This window comes from Trachurus trachurus (assembly GCF_905171665.1).
Source record: "Trachurus trachurus genome assembly, chromosome: 10".
Taxonomy (NCBI): Eukaryota; Metazoa; Chordata; class Actinopteri; order Carangiformes; family Carangidae; genus Trachurus; species Trachurus trachurus.
The window spans coordinates 1,392,493-1,405,010 of NC_139894.1; the positions used below are offsets into that span (position 1 = coordinate 1,392,493).

The 12,518-nt window shown below is 44.7% G+C and overlaps 1 protein-coding gene across 1 annotated transcript in view; it reads left to right on the top strand.

Moving 5' to 3' along the window:
- tgfbi (transforming growth factor, beta-induced) overlaps positions 1-12,518 on the top strand; it is a 280,474-nt gene that overhangs the window by 97,688 nt on the left and 170,268 nt on the right. The window lies entirely within an intron of this gene.

Genomic DNA, 12,518 nt, shown 5'->3' on the forward strand with positions numbered 1-12,518 from the left:
CTTTTCCTTTTTTTTTCTTAGACTACGTATGTATTATCGTTTTTTATTTAGCCTTCTTTGTTTTGATGCTAATGCAGCATTACACTGCAAAAACTCAAGTATCTTAGCAAGAATATTTGTCTTATTTCTAGTCAAAATGTCATTTCTAGTCAAAACTAATCTCATTCTACTTTAAAAACAAGCTGCTTTTAATATGATGAGTCTTATTTTGACACTTTTTACTTCTTTCAAGCAGATTTTCACTTGGAATAAGTAGAAAAATCTGATAGTGGAGCAAGTTTTTCTTCCTTATTACAAGCACAAAAAACTTACTTTCACTGGCAGATTTTTCTATTTATTGTGAATTTAAGTGAAAATGATCTAAAAACAAGTTAATTTTTAGGTAATGAGTCTTATTTTAAGTGGAAAGAGATTAGTTTTGACTAGAAATGAGACATTTGGACAAGAAATAAGACAAATATTCTTGGAAAGATGTAGAGTTTTTACAGTGTACTATGAGTATTAGTCAGGGTCTTACACAGAATAAATCAGTCATACAAAGATTAGACTACTGGGGTTTTTTATGGGCCCCACTGGGCGCTGGACCCCTAGAGTTATCACCACCTTTCTCCCCTATACAACGGCCCTGCCTCCGTGACCAGAACCAGAACCAGAACCAGAACCAGACCCAGAACGGTCGAGAGCAGCTCAAACGTAAATCGTCTTCTTGTAAATAAACTTGTGCAATATCTGATTTAAGTTAGAAGCCAAAGTGACTCTGAGTCTCTGTGACTAGTTTTCTGTCTCCGTCGCCGTCGGTGACGTCAGGACGAAGAAAAACAAACGAGAATCGACCAAAATAAAATAAAAACGAGTTCTTTTTTTCTTTATTTTAAAAAAAATTCAGCAGCAGCTGTTTGATTGTTTCTTCTTCCTGTGACGTCATCAGCCTGCTGCTCCTGTCTGCAGGTGGAGGGCGCTGCTCTTCTACAAACTAACACTCAAACATTAACCGTATCACAATGTTTTTTTAATAAAGACTTTCACAGATCAACATGTTGGTTTGTCTGTTTGTTCACACAGCAGATAGATCCATAGATATATACTACACATAGATGTATGTAGCCTCTGACGCTGCTGTCCATTGGAACGATGCGTCAGCGAGGCGGCCATCTTGGTGAGGGGGAAGCCGTATCTACTTCCTGCATTAGAGGTCTATCAACGGTTAAAATCACCATAACTCACTGAATATTCAACCGATTTTCAAGCCGTTTGGTTTATTATAAATGTCAGACATACAGCTCTGTAAAAAAAAAATTAAGAGACTATTCCTAAAATGATCAGTTTCTCTGGTTTTACTATTAATTATAGGTATGTGTTTGAGTAAAATTTAATTTAAAAAATCAACTACCGACCACATTTATCCCAAAATTGAAATAAAAATATTGTCATTTGGAGCTTTTATTGGCTGAAAATGACTAAACTAGTTTAAATAACAAAAAATATCAAGTCTTTTCAGACCTTGAATAATGCAAAGAAAACATGTTCATATTTATTCCTAAACAACACAGCAAGAATATTTGAACTCAGGAAGAGTTTATAAATCAGTTTTTGTGGGATAATGTCGATGTTTAATCCCAGCAGTGGTTTTTATTTATAATCTTCCTATAAAACCAGGGGCCTCATTTATCAAAGAGGGTGTAAAACTGCTACTAAATATTTGCGTACAGCGAAAAGACGAAAATGGCGTACACCCTAAATATTTACACCTTTTTCAGATCAATTAAACTGTGCGTACGCACAACTCTCCGCAATAAATCACACAGGACTCAAGAATGGTGCACACGTGAACACACCTCTTACTCCGCCCCCGGAACGCCTATATAAACTATATATTGTAGCCGCTGGAGGGAGGCGGGGTTATAAATTGACAGGCAGATTTAAGGAGGCCCTAATCAGGCAGAAAGACAGCTGTCTGTCTGAAGTCCTCACCGGCTGATTTGCTGCAGGCTGGTGAGGAGGATTGTGTGAGAGCACTGCCGACCGTAAGTTTTTAGAGTTTTCAGACCATACTGAGAGTTGGCAAACTGTGCATATATGTAGAGGCACACGACATTAGTACATTTGTGTGGTTGTGTGTTTCAAGTTGTTAGGTGCCGTTCCTGTGTGTTAAACTGCACAACAAGTGCCCAGCGCACATAGCCTACTGAAACACGGAGCAGGTTGGGCTCCTGGGTAGGAATGAGCTGGTGAACAGGAGGTATGTTGATTGCTAGGAATAATAAAGTGTCCACTGTTTCCCCAGCATATGTGTGTGAATATGTTGATGCTGACCATATTGCATTTTTGTTGTCACTGAAACAGTTACAGGAGGGAAGCGAGCCAACAAGGGTCGGTCAGATCAGTGTGTGTGCACCCTGTGACAGTCGTATGGTAACATAATTAATTTTATTCCATGTGTTGTCTGTATTGTAATATTGCATGATGGATGTTTTATAGCTTGTATGTTGCATGGCTTGCTTGCTAAATGTTTGTTTGTGAGCAGTATGTGCTTTGTGTTGTAGGTGCATGAGGAACAGCTGTGCATGGCCTGACTGCTGTTCCTTTTTCCTCTTCTTTGTGGTTTGGTTGATGTGTTCAGTTGAGCAGCTACCGCGGAGCGGGATTGCGCTCCTTGATGGTCTCGTGTTAAGATACACAGAGCGGAGCTGTTCAGCTGAGCCGTCATTTATTTTGTTTGTTTGTTTGTTTGGTTTTGTTTTGTTTGTTTTACCACTCTCCCACCTATTGACCATGTTAAACAGTCGGCTTCCATCTCCAAGTGTGCTCAGTCTGCCTTAACTTGAGGGGCTTAGGGGTTTGCTGTGTATACCGGCAGGAGTTGCATTTGAGCGTGTGCAGTGTTTGGTTGCTCTATAGAGGTGCTGTGTTATAGTAACTGCCAGGTGCGTGTGTGTAATGTTATAAATCACTGTGTCTATCCCCTCTCTCACTCGCAGTAAGCCCGAGGGAGCCAGGCCGGCTGCATCCTGATCATTAGAGGAGATGTTTTAATCATTATTGCTCCTTTTACATGTGCCAATAAATAAATAGATTTGAATATAACTTTTGTATAAATAAAGAAACAAGTGTTTTAAAACTTTATACTGGAGTTCTGGCTCATCTTTTGAACCAAGGGTAACATTTTGGCGTTGTTGGCAGGATTGGCACAAAATATTTTGGTGAGCAATAATTAACCATTGATAGTTGAAAATAGTGTGGGAGGTGGTTTTGTGTTTTGTGTTTTGTTTTTTTGAAGGGGAAGGGAACAGCAGTTGAAGAGGACAAAGCTTCGTGTCTGAGAGCCACCACCTGCAACAGCCATGTCCCAAGAGGAGGAACTGGCAAGACTCAGGGAGGAGCTACAAAACCTGAAATTGGAAAATCAGAGACTCAGAGAACCAGTAGATCAAGGTAATGGGGCTCGCAGCCAGGGTGACCAGCGGAGGGAAGTTGTGTACATCCCTCGTGAACGAAAATGCCCCAATTTCTCTGGAAAGATTGGACCTGGGTCCTTGTCTATTGAAGACTGGCTGGAGGAAGTGGAGTGCTGCACTAGAGGCCGCCATATGTCTGAAGTAGAAAAGGCACTTTTCATGTATGATCATTTGGAGGGGGAGGCTCGGTCTGAAATCAAATTTAGGCCACAAACAGACCGAGAAAATCCAAATGTATTGATCAATGTTCTCACAGAATTGTATTCATGTTCCAATTCTTATGTTTCATTACAATATCAGTTCTTTGACCGCAGACAAAAAGAAGGTGAATCTCTACAAGAATACTCCTTAGGATTGTTGTCTATCAGGGATAAAATACTGAAAACTGACTCTGCTGCTATGCCTAATTCTGAACAGGTGCTACGAGACCAGTTTTGTGAGGGTGTACGTGACCACATGCTGCGCAGGGAGCTGAAAAAGCTTGTGCGCCAGACCCCCACGTTGTCACTCCTTGACCTGCGGAAGGAGGCCATTCGCTGGGTTGAGGAGGGACAGCCACAAAGGGAGCGGTACACTCGACAAACACCTCATTCTCATGAAACGCAAGCCATTGTAACAAGTGAAGGTGCTAGTGCTCGACAATCTGAGCTTTCAGAACTTAAAGATATTGTAATGAAACAGCAGGATATTGTGATGAAACAGCAGGAACAATTGGATATGTTGGCCAAAACCTTAGGGGCACACAGTGATTACAACAGGGGGGAGCAGCGGCCTAGGCAGAGCTCTCGGTTCAGGCGTTCCCCAGATGGGCAGCCCATCTGTATTCGTTGTAATCAGGCAGGTCATATAGCTCGTTACTGTAAAAACAATGGCCAGGAGAGACCAGTTAGAGCGGTCCCTGATAGAGAAGAGACAGAGCAACAAAAAAACTAGAACCCCCCAGTGTGAAGAGCCACATGCTGGAGGTGGGGGCAATGGGTTCAAAAATAAAAGAGGAAGAGCGTACCATGACATTTAACAAATTGGTTGGTTCCTGCCCAGTGGTAATGGTAAATATGGGGGATGTCGAAGTCCCCTGCCTGCTTGATACAGGATCGATGGTGTCCACTATCACAGAAAGTTTTTTTGATGAACACTTTAATGCTTCTGGTAAATGCAAAGTGGGCAATTGTCAATGGCTTGGCCTTCAAGCTGCTAATGGGCTTGATATCCCATATGTAGGTTATGTAACGCTAACTGTAAATGTCTATGGGACACCGATTTTAAATTGTGGTGTTCTAGTGGTAAAAGATCCCCCCACCTCTAGTGGCCAGCAACAAAAAAAGGGTCTTCCTGGAGTTTTGGGTATGAACATTGTTAGAGATTTTTATTACATATTGCTTGGACAACATGGGTTGGGACTTTTTCATACACCTCAGATTGAGTCAGCTCACCCAGCATGGAAACTTGCCCTAAGGTACTGTGAAAAAAGAGAAGCAATTGTCAATTCTACCGAGGTCTATAAGGTCAGAGTTCAGGGTAACACACCAGTGCAGGTGGCTGCAGGTACATTAACTTTGGTCCCTGTCACTTGCCCACAGATTCCATCTGCAAGTAGGGTGGAGTTTTTACTGGAGCCCCTTGGTCAAGAGGAGGGTACCCTTCCTGACGGGTTATTAGTTTCCCCAGCTTTAGTTCAGGCAGAACGGGGTTTACTGTATGCACCGGTCACAAATGTGGGGACAAGGGATGTCTGGGTCACACCACGCAGATTAATTGGGTCTGTAGAAGTAGTCACCACGGCTCCCATTAGTCCTAGGCCTAAAGTCGAATTATCTTTTGATGAGTTATCACATGAGTATGTTGCTCAGGTTTCCTCACAGGAGGCTTATGACATGGCTGACCAAAAGGCAGAGTTTTCTGTTCCAAGTTTTTCACATCTGTCAGAAGGTGATGTAATCCAAGCTAAACGACTGTTGTACACTTATCAATCCATATTTTCTAAGGGGGAGGGGGATGTGGGGTGTTCTAAGTTGATTGAACATGAAATTCCAGTGCTGGATTCAGCCCCAGTCCGCCAACCATATCGTAGGATACCTCCGGCCCAGTACGAGGTTGTGAAAGCCCACATTCAGCAGTTGGTAGATAGTAAAATTGTCAGGGAGAGTAGCAGCCCCTACTCATCGCCAATCGTGATAGTGCAGAAGAAGGACGGAAACATCAGGCTTTGCGTAGACTATCGTCAACTTAACGCTAAAACCCGTAAAGACGCATTCCCGCTGCCCAGAATTGACGAGTCTTTGGATGCCCTTACAGGAGCCCGATGGTTTTCTACCTTGGACCTCGCCAGCGGGTATAATCAGGTAGAAGTTGCAGAACATGACAGGAAGAAAACTGCATTCTGTACTCCCTTTGGCTTGTTTGAATTTAATAGGATGCCGTTTGGATTATGCAACGCACCGGCGACCTTTCAACGGCTGATGGAGCGATTGTTTGGGGATCAGCGCCACCAGTCCGTCCTGTTGTACTTGGATGATGTCATCGTGTTTTCTTCCACTATTCAGCAGCACCTGGAGAGACTCGAGTTGGTCTTCAAACGCCTACAAGAGCAGGATTTAAAAGTAAACCTGTCCAAATGTCATTTCTTTCAGGAACAGGTGCGATACCTGGGGCACGTGGTGTCACAAGAGGGGGTTGCCACAGACCCTGAGAAAATTGCAGCGGTGCGAGATTGGAGGAGGCCCACCTACCTGAATGAGCTCAGATCGTTTCTCGGCTTTACGGGCTACTACCGGAGGTATGTGAAGGGCTATTCCAAGCTGGCAGCGCCCCTTAACCATCTAGTCAGTCTACTGAGTCCCCGCAAGGGTAAGACCCCGAAAATCCCACTGTTGTCCCGATGGGACGAGAACTGTGACAAAGCATTTCAGGCCCTACGGGAGAGGCTCTGTACAGCCCCAGTATTGGCTTTTGCAGATTTTGACAAGTCTTTTATCCTGGAGGTAGACGCCAGCCACCAAGGACTGGGGGCGGTCCTATCACAGGAGCACAATGGTAAGATCAGACCAGTTGCTTATGCGAGTCGCAGCCTGAAGAAAACAGAACGGAATATGGAAAATTATAGTTCCATGAAGCTAGAGTTTTTAGCCCTCAAGTGGGCAGTCTGCGACAAGTTCAGAGAATACCTCCTGGGAAACACTTTCATTGTGTACACGGATAATAATCCCCTTTGTCATCTGCAGACTGCGAAGTTGGGAGCCGTGGAGCAGCGTTGGGCATCAGAGTTGGCATCCTTCAATTTTACGCTCAAATACCGGCCTGGGCGTTCCAACTCTAATGCTGATGCACTGTCCCGGCTGACGTTGGAGAGAGCTTCACCCGGCACAGCAATTCCCAGGCAGCTCATGACAGGTATTGGAGTACCACAAGCATCAGTGCAGGCCATGTGCAGCGAGGTGACGACCCTCCCCAGCCATTCTCGTCCTGACCTCGCGTCATTGCAAGCTGTAGACCCCGTGATTGGACCTGTTTTGAGACTCTGGCAGAAGGGCCGTCCTCCGGAGGCTGTGGAGAAGGAGAGTCTAGGTAAGGAGAGCAGGGAGCTGGTCCAGAAGTGGCATCGTCTGTTGGAGAAAGAGGGATGTCTGTATCGCCTTACCTACTCCTCGGATGGAAACAAGGAAGTCCACCAGTTGCTGTTGCCGCAGAGCCTGCAGAAGGAAGTTTTCACCCAACTACATGATGCCCATGGTCACCAGGGGGTCGATCGGACCACCGATCTAGTGCGGAGCCGTTGTTTCTGGCCGGGGATGTTGAAGGACGTGGAGCAGTGGTGCAAGGAATGCCAGCGTTGCATTGTGGCTAAAGCAGTAAGACCGAAGGTGAGAACGTACATGGGCACACTCCAGGCCTCCAGCCCCAATGAGATACTAGCTATGGACTTTACCTTGTTGGAGCTGTCGAGTGATGGGAGGGAGAATGTCCTGGTTTTAACAGATGTCTTCACCAAGTACACCCTGGCCATCCCGACGAGAGACCAGCGTGCTAGCACTGTGGCTGACGTGCTGGTGCGAAATTGGTTCCATCTGCTGGGTGTGCCGGCTCGCCTGCATTCAGATCAAGGGAGGAACTTCGAAAGTCACATCATCCAGCAGCTATGTAAGTTATACGGCATTAAGAAGAGTCGCACCACTGCATACCATCCAGAGGGCAATGGTCAATGTGAACGGTTCAATAGGACGCTGCATGATCTGCTGCGCACGCTTCCCCCGGACCAGAAGAGGCGGTGGCCCCAGTACCTCTCGAAGTTGACCTACGCCTATAACACCACTGTCCACCAGGCTACAGGGGTGAGTCCTTACTTCCTTATGTTTGGCCGTCAGCCACAGTTACCTGTCGATCTTCTACTAGGCACCAGCAGTGAAGAACCCAGTGGAGGCTCAGTGGAGGAGTGGATCCGAGAACATCAGGATACCCTGAATGAGGCATACAGCAGAGTGAGAGGACGCCTGCAGGAACGACTGGAGCGCAGAAATCTCAAGCACCATGCAGTAATCCGGGATGCAGGGTTCCAAGAAGGTGAGCTGGTGTACCTGAAAAACCATCAAGTGAGAGGGCGAAATAAGATTCAGGATACTTGGGACTCATGCCTTTACCGGGTAGTCAGGTGTCCAGGGGGCTTGGGAAATGTTTATTCTGTTGTTCCCATAGACCAGGACTACCCGGTTAAACAGGTACATCGGGCCGAGATGAGGGCTGTTGGTGCAGGCGGAGTGCCAGAGATAGTGGCCAGGGTGTCAAGTTCTGAGGAGTCCGAGGATTCAGAGGAGGACGACAGCGACCTGGAGTCAGTGAGTGGAGCATCCTTATGTGTCATGATGGATAACTATGATTTCAGTGTCCAGGACTCCGCTACTGTAAGCCGGATAAACGGGCCGCCCTTGGACCCATCAGGTCTGGACATTGTCCCCCGCAGGGAGGGGGCCGAGCCTTCCTATAGGCGTACCACCCGTGCCACAGCAGGACAGCACTCAAATCCTTACCATCTTCCCCAATCCACCGGCGCACAGAGAGCACCGTCTGTGGTGTGAGTATGGTGGCTGCGAAATCTCTAACAAATAGGTTATTACAGTGTAGTAAATCGTCGGGACGACGATTTTTTTCCTTGAGGGGGTAGAATGTAGCCGCTGGAGGGAGGCGGGGTTATAAATTGACAGGCAGATTTAAGGAGGCCCTAATCAGGCAGAAAGACAGCTGTCTGTCTGAAGTCCTCACCGGCTGATTTGCTGCAGGCTGGTGAGGAGGATTGTGTGAGAGCACTGCCGACCGTAAGTTTTTAGAGTTTTCAGACCATACTGAGAGTTGGCAAACTGTGCATATATGTAGAGGCACACGACATTAGTACATTTGTGTGGTTGTGTGTTTCAAGTTGTTAGGTGCCGTTCCTGTGTGTTAAACTGCACAACAAGTGCCCAGCGCACATAGCCTACTGAAACACGGAGCAGGTTGGGCTCCTGGGTAGGAATGAGCTGGTGAACAGGAGGTATGTTGATTGCTAGGAATAATAAAGTGTCCACTGTTTCCCCAGCATATGTGTGTGAATATGTTGATGCTGACCATATTGCATTTTTGTTGTCACTGAAACAGTTACAGGAGGGAAGCGAGCCAACAAGGGTCGGTCAGATCAGTGTGTGTGCACCCTGTGACAGTCGTATGGTAACATAATTAATTTTATTCCATGTGTTGTCTGTATTGTAATATTGCATGATGGATGTTTTATAGCTTGTATGTTGCATGGCTTGCTTGCTAAATGTTTGTTTGTGAGCAGTATGTGCTTTGTGTTGTAGGTGCATGAGGAACAGCTGTGCATGGCCTGACTGCTGTTCCTTTTTCCTCTTCTTTGTGGTTTGGTTGATGTGTTCAGTTGAGCAGCTACCGCGGAGCGGGATTGCGCTCCTTGATGGTCTCGTGTTAAGATACACAGAGCGGAGCTGTTCAGCTGAGCCGTCATTTATTTTGTTTGTTTGTTTGTTTGGTTTTGTTTTGTTTGTTTTACCACTCTCCCACCTATTGACCATGTTAAACAGTCGGCTTCCATCTCCAAGTGTGCTCAGTCTGCCTTAACTTGAGGGGCTTAGGGGTTTGCTGTGTATACCGGCAGGAGTTGCATTTGAGCGTGTGCAGTGTTTGGTTGCTCTATAGAGGTGCTGTGTTATAGTAACTGCCAGGTGCGTGTGTGTAATGTTATAAATCACTGTGTCTATCCCCTCTCTCACTCGCAGTAAGCCCGAGGGAGCCAGGCCGGCTGCATCCTGATCATTAGAGGAGATGTTTTAATCATTATTGCTCCTTTTACATGTGCCAATAAATAAATAGATTTGAATATAACTTTTGTATAAATAAAGAAACAAGTGTTTTAAAACTTTATACTGGAGTTCTGGCTCATCTTTTGAACCAAGGGTAACATATGGTCAGCACGTGCATATTTAATTAGCCATGTGCTCTCTGTGGCGCAGCAACTTTTGTGACAACAAAATGACAACGGAGACAACCGGCGGAGGACGGGGGAAAGAAGCGGAACTTCTCCGCTTCTCCGAAAGCAGATACACGGGCAATAAATCAGTCAGAAAATGATCTTGCATTTTAATAAGCTACAATAAAAACAAAAACCTCCCAAATCTCAACAAAAGGGAGCAGAAAGAAGAAGAATCTTATGTAATCTGCCCGTTTATCCCAGAAAATCTTTTTTTTTTTTTTACCTAGATGTTAAAACAATGTAGGAAGCAGGACGATAGTTACCATTACTTTGCTGCTTTCCACTACACAGTTACAGCTCTACTGGACTCGGTTTAGGTCATTTTCCATTAGGCTACAGCTGAGTCCTTCACAGTTCCTCCTCCGCCGCGTTGTCTCGCTCTTTATTCTCTCCTCTCGTCAGCTCCAAACACACGTGCACCTCGTTAACTCAGGTGACAGAATAATAACAGTCTCAGTAGCTGCAGATCAGTGTGCGCTGCTGCCGGTGTGTTTTTAAACTTGGATGGTTTGATCCTTGTCGGACGTCACACAGCCTAATCAAAAAAGCAAAATCCACAATGCGCTCTGTTTATCAATTAACATAGAGCCTAGTGTTATTATAGAGCGGGTTGGATTGCCAGCATCAACGGTCCACCACTACCACAATTACTTTAAAAAATCCTCTGTGCTCTTCTAAATGTACTCCGCTCCTCTCTCCCTCTCACACTGCAGTTCTCTGACTCAGCAACGGTGTCGCCAATTCCTCCTGTTCCTCAAAAAAGGCGTACGCCAGGGTCAAAATGGGTGTAAATGTCCGCACTTTTCCCCGTCAGGTTTTGGCTTGATAGATCCCAAATTTGGCGGAGAAAAGTGCGTACGCACAAAACGAGGGGAAAATGGCGTAAAAAAAGGTGTATCCACAATGATAAATGAGGCCCCAGATGTGGTTCAGGTGATGACCTCATCAGTGTCTCATTAAGGAGAAGGAGTTAAAAAAGAAAAGAAAAGAATGAGTCATACATGTAGAGATGCTTTGAAGAAACATTTGTGAAAGTGCTCTCTTATTTTTTTCCAGAGCTGTCTTTTTATGATACAACAAAACATTTTATTTTTATATTAAACATACACTTACATACTCACACACACACACACGCATACATACACTGAATGAAACTTGTTCTACAAGGGTCTGAGCGGGTCTGACGTCTATGGTCAGAAAGCCCGGCCCAAGATGGCGGCCGTGTTGACGCGCCTGACAGGCCAGAATGCAGCATCCACGTGTATCCACAAGTTTCCGAACGTCATCTATGGTCAAAATCATAAGCAGGGCCGTTGCTAGGAACTCTGGGCCCCCTTAAAGAATACTAAAGTGGGCCCCTCCCTCCCCCTAACTTTTCCTTTTTTTTTCTTAGACTACGTATGTATTATCGTTTTTTATTTAGCCTTCTTTGTTTTGATGCTAATGCAGCATTACACTGCAAAAACTCAAGTATCTTAGCAAGAATATTTGTCTTATTTCTAGTCAAAACAAATCTCATTCTACTTAAAATAAGACACATCATATTAAAAGTAGCTTGTTTTTAGACACTTTTTACTTCTTTCAAGCAGATTTTCACTTGGAATAAGTAGAAAAAATCTGATAGTGGAGCAAGTTTTTCTTTCTTATTACAAACACAAAAAACTTACTTTCACTGGCAGATTTTTCTATTTATTGTGAATTTAAGTGCAAATGATCTAAAAACAAGTTAATTTTTAGGTGATGAGTCTTATTTTAAGTGGAAAGAGATTAGTTTTGACTAGAAATGAGACATTTGGACAAGAAATAAGACAAATATTCTTGGAAAGATGTAGAGTTTTTAGTGTGCTATGAGTATTAGTCAGGGTCTTACGCAGAATAAATCAGTCATACAAAGATTAGACTACTGGGGTTTTTTATGGGCCCCACTGGGCGCTGGGCCCCTAGAGTTATCATCACCTTTCTCCCCTATACAACGACCCTGTCTATGGTCAAAATCATAAGCCGCAAAGTAGCAGAAACGCACGCACATCCATAGACAACACTGTGTAGGTGCAGAGCCAAAAAAACAGACTGAAAAAAATGAAGAAAAGCTCGCACACTGCAAGGGCTCCTATAAATATAATTTAATCGTGACAATGTTTCGAGCTGTTGCTCTTCCTCAGGTCATACACAACAAGCTGGTCTTGTATTCCCGGTGGAATTGTACATTTACGTTTCCACGGTTTTCAGTCGTTGTCATAGTTGCGGTAAACGCATGGATCTATTAACGCTGGTTTTTTACCATGGATGTGAATTTGTGTGATATCCATTGTTAAAGAGATAGTTCAACATTTTGGTAAATTGGCCCATTGCCATAACCCCTATAGTCATAGCAGTAGGTTTGTTACCTTTAATTGTCGGTGCAAGTTGTTTTTAGAACGGCGGAGCAGAGCCGTGAGCTGCTCAGAGCTACGCTACGGAGGCTCATTATGGGATTTCTTGGTTTCCCTCATCAAACTCATCAAATACACAACCCAACAACTCCACAACGCTCTGGTGGACAAGTTGTG